This window comes from Piliocolobus tephrosceles, chromosome 10 (assembly GCF_002776525.5).
Source record: "Piliocolobus tephrosceles isolate RC106 chromosome 10, ASM277652v3, whole genome shotgun sequence".
NCBI classification, from domain to species: domain Eukaryota; kingdom Metazoa; phylum Chordata; class Mammalia; order Primates; family Cercopithecidae; genus Piliocolobus; species Piliocolobus tephrosceles.
This window is the reverse complement of record NC_045443.1, coordinates 16,161,608-16,177,516: the sequence shown is the minus strand read 5'-3', so window position 1 is coordinate 16,177,516 and position 15,909 is coordinate 16,161,608. Positions and strand designations below refer to the sequence as shown.

General features: G+C 39.0%; 1 protein-coding gene across 1 annotated transcript in view; it reads right to left on the bottom strand.

Annotated features, from left to right (window-relative positions):
- Positions 1 to 11,831: 11,831 nt before the first annotated feature.
- The window catches only part of DERA (deoxyribose-phosphate aldolase), a 149,179-nt gene continuing 145,101 nt past the window's right edge, over positions 11,832 to 15,909 (bottom strand). The window contains exons 10-11 of the mRNA XM_023226207.1: positions 12,276 to 12,359; positions 11,832 to 11,960 (exon numbers count right to left, since the gene is read on the bottom strand). The gene's annotated coding sequence lies outside the window, so the exon portion shown is untranslated. The remainder of the gene's footprint in view (positions 11,961 to 12,275; positions 12,360 to 15,909) is intronic.

Here is a 15,909-nt window from a genome sequence, read left to right as displayed (position 1 = left end):
TAAATATTCAATGAATATATATCGACCCTGTGTGTGCACTGTTTTAGGATCTGGAATGCAAACGTGATTCAGGCAGACAGTGCCTGCCCTCAAAGAGTTTAGATCCAGTGGGATAGTAATAAATACACATATTTTAGCAAGTTTCCTATTTCCTTTTACACTATGATGTACAACCTTTCTTCCTAATTAGAGCAGCTCTCCTTCACTCACAAAGCATCTCTTCCATTTCAATGTCTTTGTTAGCACTCTTCTTCCGCTCCCTCAACAACCACCCCACCACCACCTGACTCCAGTTTGTTATAAGCTATGACTTCTTACCTTTTCATTGTTTCTGCTTTTCTCCCTTCAAACTTTCCAAGATACACGACCTTCATTACCACAACACTTATTGAACATATTCTGTATGCTATGCATTTATGTACCTTACTTCATTTAATTCTGATTATAGCTCAAATGATGTAGGTAGTATTACTCCCATTATTAAATTTAAAAAAAAACTTGAAAAAAATTTTTTAGAGAGAGTCTCACTATATTATCCAGGCTGGTGTTGAACTTCTGGGCTCAAGTAATTTCACCTCAGCCTCCTCAGCCTCCTTGGGATTACAGGCAAGCACCACTACGCCACCCTCGCCTCCCACTCTGAACTGTTTTTCCTTCTTTTTTTAGAATAAGGTCAGGACTTAAGGCCAGGTCAGATTTGACTGACTGCCAAGTTTACATTCCTGTGTTTACACAGACTTTCTCTTGCTCTGATATTAGCTTTATTTGATTATATAAATGTTTAGGTGTTCCTTACATCTTGTATTTGCTTATCGGTTAGATTACATGCTTTAAAAATATAAAAAAGTATGTATATCTGTATCAGCCAGAATCATTGGATTTTAATAAATTTGGTTGACTTATTTTTATAAAATATATTTTATTGTTTTCTTTACAAAAGTAATACATGAAAACGAAATTTAAAATGAAATTTAAATTTAAATTTAATTTAAAAATGAAAATCTTAGGCAATCACAAAGAAGAAAATAAATCACACATGTTCCTCTTAGGCAAGGATATGCAATTATTGCTATTTTGTTATTTCAGTATTTTTCTATGTAGTACAACCTTTAGAAATATAACTGGCATCATACTATACATATCTTCTCACATTGTCTTTTTAACTTGATTTTTTGATACTTGACATATTATTTTCCCATGCCATTTAATATTGTTTTATAAGGATAGTATTCCCTTGTATTTATTTAATCATTTTTCTATTACTGTTCCTATGACTTATTATAAATAATGCTTGATGAACATTCTCACAGATATATCTGCACACATCCTTATTTCCTAAAATAAATTCCTGTGTATGAAATCATACCTTTCTGTGACAATCTGTGTGTTATCAAATTGGTTTCCTACAAAATTGCGCCAACTCACCCTGGGAACAGCAGTAGATGGAGTAGCCAATTATGCACACAATTGACATTTGTTATTATTATGTCCACTGTTCATCATTACCAGTCTGATAAACAGAAAGTGGTATGCCCTCTATTTGCTGTTTCTAAACTGTAAATGAGTTTGAATAATTTTTCACAAATTTAGCTGCCATGTTTTGCAAAATATCTACTTACATCTTTTGCCCATTTTATTAACGGGATGTCCTTCTTATTGATGGGTAAGGTTTTTTATAGCAAGGCTATAAAATTTTTCCCTCCTTATGTTGCAAATGTTTTTTTTTTTTGAGTTTCATTCACTTTTTAAAAAATACTTTATTTTGAAACAGTTATAGACTCACAAAAAGTTGTAAAACATAGTCAGAGCTCTACCATCCCTTTTATCCAGCTTCCTGCACTGATAACTTGTTAGATAACTGTGGTCCATCACCAAAACCAAGAAACTGACTTTGGTACAAGACTGGCAACTAGACTGCAGACCTTATTTGTATTTTAGTGTTTACTTTTAAATTTATTAATGGAGATTTTAACATAGATTTTATATATTTCTTATTTTTATAAAACCCTTTATGATTTTCTAGCTTGTATTATTTAGACTATACAGTTTCCAAAATTACATGCATAATTTACCTGTACTTTGTCTTAGATGTGTTATAATTGTATTTGTGCATATAACTTCTTAAATTTGTTTGGATAAAGCTGTATGGCCAGAGTGTTAGTTTTTCTCAAATAGTTAGACATGTAATAATCCTTTCTTACTATTAACACTTAAGTAGAGTTTACTATGTACCAGTCACTGTTTTAAGCACAATTAAAACATGCTCATTTAATCTCATAACCACATGAGGTAGGCCCGTCTAGTATCCACACTTTGCAGATGAGGAAGCTGAGGCACAGAGAAGTTTTAAGCAACTTGACAAGGTCACGAAACTGGTAAGTGATAAAGTTGGGATTTAAATTCAATTAGTTCAACTGCAGAATTCATACTTTTATACCATTGGGCTATGCTGACTTACTTGCTGATTTGAAAGAGCATCTTTGTTTTTGTTTTAAACAGTACACCCTTTTTTTATTCTTAATTTAGCTCTCCAAGACATAGTGGAATAGCGAATAGTCCCAGGGCACTATTTTCACAGACCCTGGTCCCTTTTTACCAGTTTCTATTATTTTCCATGCTTTGTCCAAGATCCTTGGGTAGCAAGAAGAAAAAGACGTGGCTCCACCGAGGAGCCTTCTGACTGCTAGAGACGGACTTAGACCCCAAGCAATGATGTCTGAACCCTGACAGGGACCACTGAGCGAACAGCTTTGAATCCCAAACTGGAAGGTTGTCCCAGGCCCAGAACTTAAAACAATGGTATGTCAAACAAAAGGAAGGTACTTTGGAAGACCTTCCTTTGTTTGACATAGCATTGCTATATAGCTAGAAGGGAAGTCTGTGGGCCTAAAACTCCTCAGTGAAAAAACAGTAATATCTTGATTAAGAATTCTCCCTCAATCCTCTCTCTGAATTGGTTCCTGCGAAATTCATAACCAGTGGTCCCTTGTGCATAAAGCAGCTTCCAGTAGAGTATTTTTAATTTAGATTGGGACCTTTTGTCTATGTGTGTATATATAAGATTCAGATAGCTCCCAGTAAGCAGACAACCTCTCCGTCACTGATTGAATCCTCATTTTGTGGAAGTTTAGTGGAAGGAATATGTGAGAGGATCCAGGACACTATCGGGGAAGAGACAAGGAGAGTGGAGAGTTTGTATGGATGGGTAATGAAAAGGAGGGGGAAAAAAATCCCCATTTGTGCTAAAGGCCTCTGGCTAGATCCAGATAAGAAACTGGTGATACAACTTTGAATGCAGTTTGTACTGGTTTTTTAAATACCGATTTTTTATTCAAAGATACAGCAATCACAATTTATGTTATCACTGTGAGAATTTTAAAGATAAAAAGAATCATAATATGACTGTGTAAAGGAAATAATGTGTTGTTTGTGAAATACAGAAAGTGGAATAAAAAATAAGACATGGGGATCTCCACAAAAATTGTCTGAAGTTGTCTTCATGCCCCTAACCTGAATTTATGTGTCTAAAACGAAACTCATCACTTTTTCAAATCTGCCTCCCTTCTGATTTTCTCATCTCAGCCAAATTCATCACCATCTACACAGTCATCCAGGCTAAAACTCTCAAAATGTTACCAAGAATCCTCTTAACATAACTAACGGGTGAAGTCCTTTTCCTTCTCCCACATTAACATCTTTGTTTTTCCCCTCTTGACTCCCATGCTGCTTCAGTTCATAGGCCCTTGCTCTTTCTTCCTTGAGTTATTTTAGTTTCCTCTTGTAACAGATGCTTGCTGTTTGCTACCCAGTCAATATTTCCTCTCCTTCATGGTATGAAACCTTGTTTTCTTTTTCTTTTTTTTTTTTCTTTGAGACAGAGTCTCGCTCTGTCGCCCAGGCTGGAGTGCAGTGGCGCGATCTCAGCTCACTGCAAGCTCCGCCTCCCGGGTTCCCGCCATTCTCCTGCCTCAGCCTCCTGAGTAGCTGGGACTACAGGCCCCCGCCACCATGCCCAGCTAATTTTTTGTATTTTTAGTAGAGACGGGATTTTACCGTGTTAGTCAGGATGGTCTCGATCTCCTGGCCTCGTGATACACCCACCTCGGTCTCCCAAAGTGCTGGGATTACAGGCGTAAGCCACTGCGTCCGGCCTGAAACCCTGTTTTCTTTGGGGTAGCTGCCCCACCTTCTCTCTTGGGGAGGTGTTGACTGGCTTAAACGAATAAGCCTATCACATTCCTGCATTCTGTGATTGGTTCAGGCTCAGACCCTGACCTAAGCTGGTCCAGTCAGAGATACAGGCACTCTGTTCTCCCCTACTAGATACAGCCTAGGAAGCATGTCACCCAGAGAGCTGTAGACAAGGGATAAGTTACTTTAAAGAGGAAAGCCTGCCTGAGAAAGAAGAGCTGGAAAAGGGGAAAGAGAAACCGGGCCTGGGTCACTTCACCGGACCCTGGAAAAAGCCTCCTCTGTATTGCCGTAGCTCTGCAGGCCAATGACTATTCCCATTCTGGCTGAAGCCAGTGGAGTTAGGTTTTCTAAAATAATTCTAAATACAGGTTGAGTATCCATTAACCAAAATCTTTGGGATCAGAAGTGTTTGGAATTTCAGCTTTTTTTTTTTTTTTTGATTTAGGGATATTTGCATATACATAATGAGATATTTTGAGGGTGGGACCCAAGTGTAAACACAAAATTCATGTTTTATGCATGCTTTATACCTATACCCTGAAGGCAATTTTATACAATATTTTTAATAATTCTGTACATGAAACAAAGTTTTGACTGCAACCCATCACATGAGGTTAGGTGTGGAATTTTCCACTTGTGGCATCCTATCAGTGCTCAAAAAATTCCAGATTTTGGAGCATTTCAGATCTTTTGATTAGGGAGGCTCAACCCATACTTAATTCTTTAATACATCCTACCTGGTGGCCTTGCTTCTCTCTGCTTGTAGTATGATGGAGTGGAGAAATACAAATTTGGAGTCATAGAGCCTGGGTTTGAGTCTTGGCATTTATTTGCCTTCACCTCGGTTTCCTGATATATATGTAAAGACTGAATGGCACAGCACCTCTGACTAAACCCTCCTCTCCTTTTAAGTATCTTCTCTTTCCTGAAAGGAACCTACCCTATGTACTACATGAGAGGCTCTTGGCACAGCATCTGACTGTCCGTTTTCAAAAACAGGACTGTCTGTTCTTTTCCCCTGACCTTCCCCATCCATCATCAATCTCAGTCACTTTTATTGTTAATTTTTGTTGGTTTTTACTTGTAGTCTTCATTTCCTTATTACACATTACAGAAAAATCAGAAATGAAAAGTCGGCAAAAAGAAAATTTTAACATGCTTCTGCAATCATTCAACCTAAAGATAACTGCTGCTGATGTACTGGAAAAATCATCTTCCAGAGTTTTTTCTACACCTAAACGCATATGTAAATGTATTTTTAATGAACAGTCCGAGGCTCAAAATGCCATACCATGCGCACACCCTTCTTCCAAGGTACTCTATCCTCATTCTCTTGCTGAGAAAACTGGCTCTAAGTGACTTCTCAAATGTACGTAGCTGTTTTCTATGCTATGTAACCTTATTTCACACAACCCATCCACAGGCTGTACAGTGGCTTTTGAGTGGTGTGATTCAAACAGAGAAAACAGATACTAACTCGCTTGACCAGAGTTTCTCTCAAGAATTTGAATTATAAATATGAGAAGAGAGTAATGGAGTCGGGAAAAAGGTAAGTACTGGTAGACATATACCTAAGGCATGATACATATGCCATGAAGAGGTAGAAATAGAAATCAAAGGCATGACTCAGAGAAAACAGGTACCCGTGGAGGGTAATGTAACCACTAGAATGCAGAAAATGGAGCTCGATTACACTAAGAGCATGAGAAAAAGAAGCAACATTACTTCTGTAGGGCCTGTTTCAGGATCCATGAAGCCAAGTAAGTACTTAGTTCCTTTTTTGCCTGTGAAGCCTGATTGCATGGCTGCGATTCCCCCTCTTATCTCCATGTATTGAAATAATAATAAAGCCCCTCAATGCTTGACATAAGCTGAGGCTCTGTTCTCTATAACCAGAGGAGTCCAATGCAATATATAAATATAACAATTATGTAATCATATCTACATAATCTTTATCATAAGCAAATTTTCTACATTTAACATCATATTGTAATCCTCTTACCATGTCTATAAAATCATATCTACCTCCTCATTCTGGAGGTTACTAGGAGCCTATTGTATTTACATACCATAATTTTTACCAATTCCTAATTCCTTATTATTGACTATTGCTGGGGATTCTTAGGGAAATCTCACATGGGCTTGAAAACTGCAGTGCTGACCATGCAATTCTTTTTCTTCTTTTGGGAACAAATCTAATATTGTCAAAGGTCACTGTGTTCGTACACCAAGAAATCTACAACTGCCCTGTTGAAAAATGAGCCACTTCTGTGAATCTTTTATTGGGGTTTATATACTTTCTAAACCATATTGAATTTTTTAAAAGAAACATGTCTTCATAATAGGTTTTGGGAAAACTCCTATTTTTCTATCCCAAATATGGCAACAGAAAGATGTAAAATAATTTTATTGTAGACTTACAATTTTCCCAGGTGGGGTACCCAAATCTGCAGACTTCGAGCTGTGTGGCCATGAAAAACCGCTCCATCACTGCTGTCTCCTGGGCCCTTGGGGGAACAACACCAGTTCTGGATTTTAAAGACTTTTACCTTCAGGAGGATGCCTGAAGTCAGTGCGGGTGAGTTTGAAATATTATTTGGGTGCCGAATTTGACAGAGAATAAAAGGCATATAGATCCTTTGATCAGCCTCTGTCTCTTGAAATGTAGAACTCTCCATCTCATTATAATGAAATGTATTAAGGCTCAGTCTGGCCCAGGCAGTGAAGTGATTCCCAAAATGGGCAAAACCTAAAACATGGGTATTTAAGTTGTTTTCTATTTCTTAATCGTTATAAACAATACCACATTAAGTCATCATAGTATTTATTCTACAAGTGGAATTTCTGGGCCAAAGGGTATGCACTTTTTTCTCTCTTTTTAAAAATTTATTTTGTTCATATATAATAATTGTGCATATTTATGGGTTACATGTGATATTTCAATATATGCATACAATGTGCAATGATCAAATTAGGGTACTTAAAATATTCATCACTTCAAACGTATAATTTGTGTTGGGAACATTTAAACTCTTCCACCTATTTTGAGATATACAATGAATTATTGTTAACTATAGTCACTCTATTGTACTATCGCACACTAGAACTTATTCCTTCTAATTGTGTTTGTACCTATTAACCGACCTTACTCCATCTCCCCCTGCCCCACCCTTAACCTTCCCCAACCTTTGCTAACCATCATTCTATTCTGCCTTACTGAGATAAATGTTTAGTTTTAGCATCCACATGAGAACATGTGACGTTTGCCTTTCTGTGTCTGTCTTATTTAACTTAATATAATGTCCCCAGTTCCATCCATGTTACTAAACATGACAGAACTGCATTCTTTTTTATGTCTGAATAGTATTCCATTGTGTACATTTACCACATGTTCTTAATTCATCCATTGATGGACATTTAGGTTGACCCCGTATCTTTGCTCTTGTGAATAGTGCTGCAATCATCATGGGAGTACAGGCATCTCCTTGATATGCTTATTTCCTTTTCATTGGATAAATACTTAGTAGTGAGTTTGCTGGATTGTATGTATTTCCTTTATTTTTTCCTTTTTTTTTTTTTTTTTTTGAGATGGAGTTTCACTCTTGTTGCCCAGGCTGGAGTGCAATGGCACACGATCTCGGCTCACCTCCACCTCCACCTCCACCTCCTGGGTTCAAGCGATTCTCCTGCCTCAGCCTCCCGAGTAGCTGGGATTACAGGCGTGTCCCACCATGCCTGGCTAATTTTTGTATTTTTAGTAGAGACGGGGTTCTATTTGTAATTTTTTGAGAAGGTTCCATAATGTTTGCCATAATGGTTGTATTTACTAATCTAAACACCAACAGTGTTTAAGAGTTCCCTTGTCTCCTGTCCTTATTAGCATTTGTTACTTTTGGACTTTTTCATAATAGCCATTCTAACTGGGGTGAGATAATATCTCATTGTGGTTTTGATTTGCATTTTCCCTGATCATTATTGGTGTTGAGCATTTTTTCATATAATTGTTGGCCATTTGTACGGCCATTTCTTTTGAGAAATGTCTATTCAGAGCATCTGCCCACTCTTTTTTTTTTTTTTTGGTTTTAATTTTTTGAGACAGGGTCTCACTTTGTTGCCCAGGCTGGAGTGCAGTGGTGTGATCACAGCTGACTGCATCCTCAACCTCCTGGGCTCAAACAATCCTCGCTTAGCCTCCTGAGTAGCTGAGACCACAGGCACGTGCTACCACAAGTAGCTAATTTTTAAAACTTTTCAGTTCAGGTTTGTGCAATAAACCTACATGTGCCAGTTTGGTACACAGGTAAGTTTGTGTCCTAGGGGTTTGTTGTACAGATTCTTTCATCATCTAGGTATTAAGCTTAGTACCCATTAGTTACTTTTCCTGATGTTCTCCCTCCTCCCACCCTCCACCTCCACCATCTGACAGGTCCATGTTTTCTCATTCTTCAGCTCCCACTTACAATTGAGGACACGTGGTATTTGGTTTTCTGTTCCCGTTAGTTTGCTAAGGATAATGCCTTCCAGCTCCATCCATGTCTCTGAAAAGGACATAATCTAATTCTTTTTTATGGCTGCATAGTATTCCATGGTGTTTATGTACCAAATTTCCTTATCCAGTCTATCACTGATGGGTGTTTAGGTTGACTCCATGTCTTTGCTATTGTGAATAGTGCTGCAATGAACATTCACGTGCATGTGATAAAATGATGTATATTCTTTGGGATGTATACCTACTCTTGGGATTGCTGGGTTGAAAAATATTTCTGCTTTTAAGGCGCTGAGGAATTGCCACACCGTTTTCCACAAAGGCTGAACTAATTTACACTCCCACCAATGGTGTATAACTATTCCTTTTTCTCCACAATCTTGCCAGCATCTGCTTTTTTAAAAAAAATAAAAAATAATAGTCATTCTGACTGGTGTTAGGCAGTATCTTATTGTGGTTTTGATTTGCATTTCTCTAATGATCAGAGATGCTGAGCTTTTTTTCGTATGTTTGTTGGCCACATGTATGTCTTCTTTTGAAAACTCTCTGTTCATATCCTTTGCCCACTTTTTAATGGGTTTTTTTTTCTTGTAAATTTAAGTTCCTTATAGCTGACAGATATTAGACCTTTGTCAGATGCATAGTTTGCAAAGATTTTCTCCGATTCTTTAGGTTATCTGTTTACTCTGTTGATAGTTGCTTTTGCTGTGCAGAAACTCTTTAATTAGCTTTTTGTTGCAATTGCTTTTGGTGTCTTCATCATGAAATCTTTGCTTTTGCCTATGTCCTGAATGGTATCACCTAGCTTGTCTTCCAGTGTTTTTATAGTTTTGGGTTTCACATTTAAGTCTTTAATCCATCTTGAGTTACATTTTCATGTACGGTGTAAGGAAGGGGTCCCATTATAATCTTCCGCATATGGCTAGCCAGTTATTCCAGTACTATTTGTTGAATAGGGAATCCTTTCCTCATTGCTTGTTTTTGTCAGATTTGTCGAAGATCAGATAGTTGTAGGTGTGTGGTCTTATTTCTGTGTTCTCTGTTCTATTGCATTGGCCTATGTGTCTGTTTTTGTACCAGTACCATGCTGTTTTGGTTACTGTAGCCCTGTACCATAGTTTGAAATTGAAATTGGGTAGAATGATGCCCCCAGCTTTGTTTATTTTGCTTAGGATTGCATTGGCTATTCAGGTTCATTTTCAATTCCATATAGATTTTAAAGTAGTTTTTTCTAGTTCTGGGAAGAATGCCATTGGTAGTTTGATAGGAATAGCATGGAATCTGTAAGTTGCTTTGGGCAGTATGGCCATTTTAACAATACTGATTGTTCCTATCCATGAACATGGAATGTTTTTCCATTTGTTTGGGTCATCTCTCATTTCTTTGAGCAGTGGTTAGTAGTTCTTCTTGTACAGATCTTTCACCTCCCTAGTTAGCTGTATTCCTCAATATTTTACTCATGATTTGGCTCTCAACTTGACTGTTGTTGGTATATAAAAATTCCAGTGATTTTTCCACATTGATTTTGTATCCTGAGACTTTGCCAAAGTTGTTTATCAGCTTAAGAAACTTCTGAACTGAGATAATGGGGTTTTCTAGATATAGGATCATGCCATCTGCAAACAGGGATAGTTTGACTTCCTCTCTTCCTATTTGGATGCCCTTTATTTCTTTCCCTTTCCTGATTGCCCTGACCAGAACTTCCAATACTATGGTGAATAGAAGTGGTGAGAGAGGGCAACCTTGTGCTGGTTTTCAAGGGTAATGCTTCCAGCTTTTGTCTATTCAGTGTGATGTCGGCTGTGGGTTTGTCATATACGGCTCTTACTCTTGTGAGGTGTGTTCCTTCAATACCTAGTTTATTTTTTTATGTGAATGGATATTGAATTTTATCAACTTTTCTGCATCTATTGAGCTGATCATGTTTTTGTTTGTTTGTTTTTAGTCCTATGTGATGAATCACATTTATCGATTTGTGTATGTTGAACCAACCTCGCATCCCAGGGATAATGCCTACTTGATCATAGTGGATACACTTTTGGAGTGGCCGCTGAATTCAGTTTGCCAGTATTTTTTTGAGAATTTTTGCATCAACGTTCATCAAGGATATTGGCCTGAAGTTGTCTTTTTGTTCTCATCGTTTTTATCTCTGCCAGGTTTTGGTATCAGAATGACAATGGCCTCACAGAATAAGTTAAGAAGACGTTGGGCACATGGGCTCATGCGTGTAATCCCAGCACTTTGGGAGGGGGAGGCAGGCGGATCACCTGAGGTCAGGAGTTCAAGGCCAGCCTGGCCGATATAGCAAAACCCCATCTCTACAAAAAACAAAAATTAGCTGGGTGTGGTGGCACACAACTGTAGTCCCAGCTACTCAGAAAGCTGAGGCATAAGAATTGCTTGAACCCGGGAGGCAGACATTACAGTGAGCTGAGATCATACCACTGCATACCAGCCTGAGCCACAGAGCGAGACTCCATTGCAAAAATAATAATAATAATAATAATAATAATAATAATAATAATAATAATAATGTTTAAAAAGCCTAAATTAGGAAGGAATCCTTTCTCCTTAATTATTTGGAATAGTTTCAGTAATTCCTATATTCAAGTGAACCTCCTGCCTCAGCCTCCCTAGTAGCTAGGACCACAGGCATGCACTACCATACCCAGCTAATTTTTATTTTATTTTATTTTTTTAGAGGTAGAGTCTTGTTTCTCAGGCTAATCTTAAACTCTTGGTCTCAAGAGATCCTCCCACGTCAGCCTCCCAAAGTGCTGGGATTACAGGTATGAGCCACCATGCTTCGCCAGGTTATGCACTTTTACTGCCAAAAGACCCTTCTTAAAGGCTATATCAGTTCACTTTCCTACCATTGGAACATAGGTATACCAATTTCCTACATTTATGCCAACACTAGGTATGCCATTCTTTGTAACTTCTAAAGAATTAGGTATCTAGTATAAATTGTGTTGACTCCCTGATATAAAACCTCCAAGGGCTCTCTATTGTCTGTAGCAGTCATTCTCAAACTTTTTGGTATCAGGACCTCTTTATAGTCTTAATAATTATTGAGGGCACCAAAGATCTTGGTTTATGTGGTTTATATTTATTTCAAACGGAAAAAAAAAAAAAAAAACCCTACTAGTGAGACATGACATTGTTTTACATTTTCACAAATCTCTTTAGTGACCGGCTTATTCTATTACAGTAGAAGTGGAAATCTCATATCTGCTTCTGCATTTGATCTGTTGCAATCATGTAGTCTCCGGGACACTCCCTGGAACATTCATGAAAGAACAAGAGTAGAAAAGGCAAATCATGTTTTAGTATTATGTGAATGCAATTTTGGCTTCACGAACCCCCTAGGAAGTTCTTAGGGTCTTCTAGGGCTGTCCAAAATATATGTTGATAACGATAAAGTCCAAAGAAATAAAGTCTAACGATTTAAAATGTCATACTATTCCTTTCTTGATTTAATACTAAACCTTCCTCAATTATCCTCTCTAGCATGGTCCTTCTTAAAGTCATGCAGAATTCTGACTACTTCTCAAAAACATTATGACTTCTCAGTTCTACATATTTTTGCACTTACCATTTTCTCTTCCAAGAATGCCTGTCTCTGGCTGCTATGTTGGTGTTTGAAGGAGCTCAATACCTTCTCCAAATTCAGAATAAACTGAGACAAAACAAAAAAGCAAGCAGATAGAATCAAGTAATGCCTTTATTACCAATAAAGTTGATTTTGAAGAATGTGGGCTAATATACGGTAACAATGGGTTTCCTGATACTCCATACCCAAAACTTTACAGACCCATCTACCCAGGTGCAGAAAGCACTAGACAACTGCAAGCTTCCCCCAAGTACATTTCCCTGCCCCATTACAATTATTATTATTTGAGATGGCGTTTCACTCATTGCCCAGGCTGGAGTACAATGGCACCATCACAGCTCACTTCACGATCACCTCCTGGGTTCAAGTGATTCTTCTGCCTCAGCCTCCCAAGTAGCTGGGATGACAGGTGCCTGCCACCAGGTCCAGCTAAGTTTTTGTATTTTTAGTAGAGATGGGGTTTAACCATATTGGCCAGGCTGGTCTCAAACTCCTGACCTCAGGTGATCCACCTGTCTCAGCCTCCCAAAGTTACAGGTGTGACTCATTGTGCCTGGTCCCCATTATTAAATTTTGATAATGAAGGAAAGGTTCACTACAAAGAAAAAGGTGGAGGAGACTTGAGCAACATACAAACACCTATAGTCAACAAGATAAATCACTCCATCTTCACTGGGAAATGTTGACCAAAAACAACAACAAACTCTAAGATATTTAAAAAGGCTTATTCTGAGTCAATATGTGTGACCATGGCCCAGGAAGCAGTCTCAAGAGGTCCTGCAAAAGTGTGTCCAAAAGTGTGTCTGAGGTGGTCAGGTTCCATGTTGGTTTTATATATTTTAGAGAAACAGGAACTGTAGGTAAAATCTTAAATCTGTACATGAAAGGTGTACATTGTTTCAGCCTAAAGAGGTGATGCAGCCTTGCTGTGTGGAGTAACACCCAAGGTTTGCTGTCCCACAGTCAAGGAGAACAACGACGCAGACACGCAAAGAGTGAGGTTAAGAGTGTAAGTTTAATAGGCAAAAGAAAGCTCACTGCTGCAGAAAGGGGTCCCAGAGACATGGGTTGCTGGATCCATGGTGAAATTCAGGGGGGTTTATAGATGAGCTGGTGAGGAGGCAGTGTCTGATTTACAGAGAGCATAAAAGACTGGTTGAATCAGGCATGCCATTTGCATAGGGCGCGAAAAACTGGTTAGGAGTAGGTATCCACTTGCATAGGGTTGAATTTCTGGCTGCCCCCACCTGAATCTTTTATTATGCAGGCAGGTTCTCTGCCTGAGCTGTACCATGTTGCCCACTTCTCTATTACTGTACATGTAGTAACAAAAAAGGAAGATGGAGCTTCCATGCTGGGCATGCCTGGCCCTCAGGTAGCCCTTTTCTATTGACACAGCTGCCAGTATCCCCCCGTGCAAGCTTCCAGCTTGCTTATCTATGTTTGCAGCTCAATTTTTCAGGCTGCTCTTCATTACAAAAGAAATGACTTGGGGGCTGCTCATTGTTAGAAGGGAAGCTCTTCCAAGGACTCTGTTGCCCTCACTATCTGCCTAAATAATTTCTTTCTACCTCCTGTATCAGAGGCATAGTATCTTGAAGTTGAGGCGTGTATTAGCCCATTCTTGCACTGCTATAAAGAAATAACTGAGACTGGATAGTTTTTTTTTTTTTGGAGACGGAGTCTCGCTCTGTCGCCCAGGCTGGAGTGCAGTGGCCGGATCTCAGCTCACTGCAAGCTCAGCTTCCCGGGTTCACGCCATTCTCCTGCCTCAGCCTCCCGAGTAGCTGGGACTACAGGCGCCCGCCACCTCGCCCAGCTAGTTTTTTGTATTTTTTGGTAGAGACGGGGTTTCACCGTGTTAGCCAGGATGGTCTCGATCTCCTGACCTCGTGATCCACCCGTCTCGGCCTCCCAAAGTGCTGGGATTACAGGCTTGAGCCACCGCGCCCGGCCGAGACTGGATAATTTATAAAGAAAAGAGGTTTAATTGGCTCACAGTTCTGCAGGCTATACAGGAAGCATGATGCTGGCATCTGCTCACCTTCAGGAGAAGCCTCAGGAAACATACAATCATGGCGAAAAGCAAAGGGGTAAATAGCACTTCACATGGCTGGAGCAGGAAGAAGAGAGAAGTAGGGAGGTCCACAAACTTTTAAACAACCATGTCTCCTGAGAATTCACTCACTATACAGTACCAAGCAGGGATGGTACTAAAACATTCATAAGAACTCCACCCCTATAATCCAATCACCTCCCACTAGGCCCCACCTCCAACACTGGGGATTACAATTTGACACGAGAGTTGGGTGGGGACACAGATCCAAACCATATCATGGGGCTTATGGATCATAGATGGATTTAAAGATTTTCTGTTTGGCAACTGGTTAAGCTTCCATCTAAAGAGGATGTCAATAGAATAGAATGTTTGTGTTAAGATGGGGGGGTTGAGAGACCAAGGTTGTCATGCAGATGAAGCCTCCAGATGACAGCCTTCAGAGAGAATGTATGGTGAATATCTCCTTTTGTACCTTAAAAAGTGTCAAATGCTTAATCTCTCCTAGATCCCCAAGAGGCCTGCCATATTAACAGAGATTCTCTATAGATGCAAATTTCTCCCACAAAAGACAGCTTTGCAAGGCCATTTCAAGATATGCCAAAGAAATACATTTTGGGCTAAAGCATTTTTATTTCCTTCAGGGTCTGCTATTTGTTATATGATGTTATATCAGAATCAGGTTGGAATTTGGTATCTTGCTACCACAAAGAGCCGGTTTTGTCAGGCTTATGATCTCTAATGTTAATGCTGCCTAGTTATGCCTAAACCTTAAAAGGGAGGGTGTTTAGTGAGATGTGTCCAACCTGCCTTCCTTTCGTGGGTAGGAATTCAGTTTTTCAGGTATCTCTGAAATCACCCTGGCCCAGATGTGGGCCATTCAGTAGGTTGGGAGGCTTAGGATTTTATTTTTGGTTTACAGGAAGCATGACTGAAAGAGAAACCAGGAGTTAGGTATCCTAATTGTTTTCTTTCACATAAAAGGAAACAGGAATGGGGATGAATCACATCTCCCACTGCCGCCTCTCTCTCAGCCCCTCCCCACACATACACACAGTACAACCAATATTCTCTACCTACAAAATCCCTAGTCATACTTAAGCGTGACCTCTTGTATGAAGCTTTAACCTCCTGATGTCTTCTCCCCTCCACCCATAGAGCACTTTTTACATACAAATAAATTCAAGTCATATTAAGACTTACATGCACAGCACCGAAGATACAAATACAAATAAGATACTATTTCTACTTTGAAAAAGTTTGGGAAAAGGTATCTATGACAGCATCTCTGATATAGTTGTCAGATTTTTATTTCCTACATTTATTCTTTCAACAACTTTAGAAGCACCAAGTACACAGACACCCTCATTCCACCAAATAATAATTTATGCAAGTCATTGTACCATCTGAAATCTTTCTACACCATTTGACCTTCACAAATCTCTACTCAACTTTTACCCTGACCCTGAAATTACTCTCATTTCCTATCTAGATCTAGCCAGACCAAGGTCACCAGTAATTATCTCCCAAGCCCAACAATTCATTTTTTCATCCTTCCTA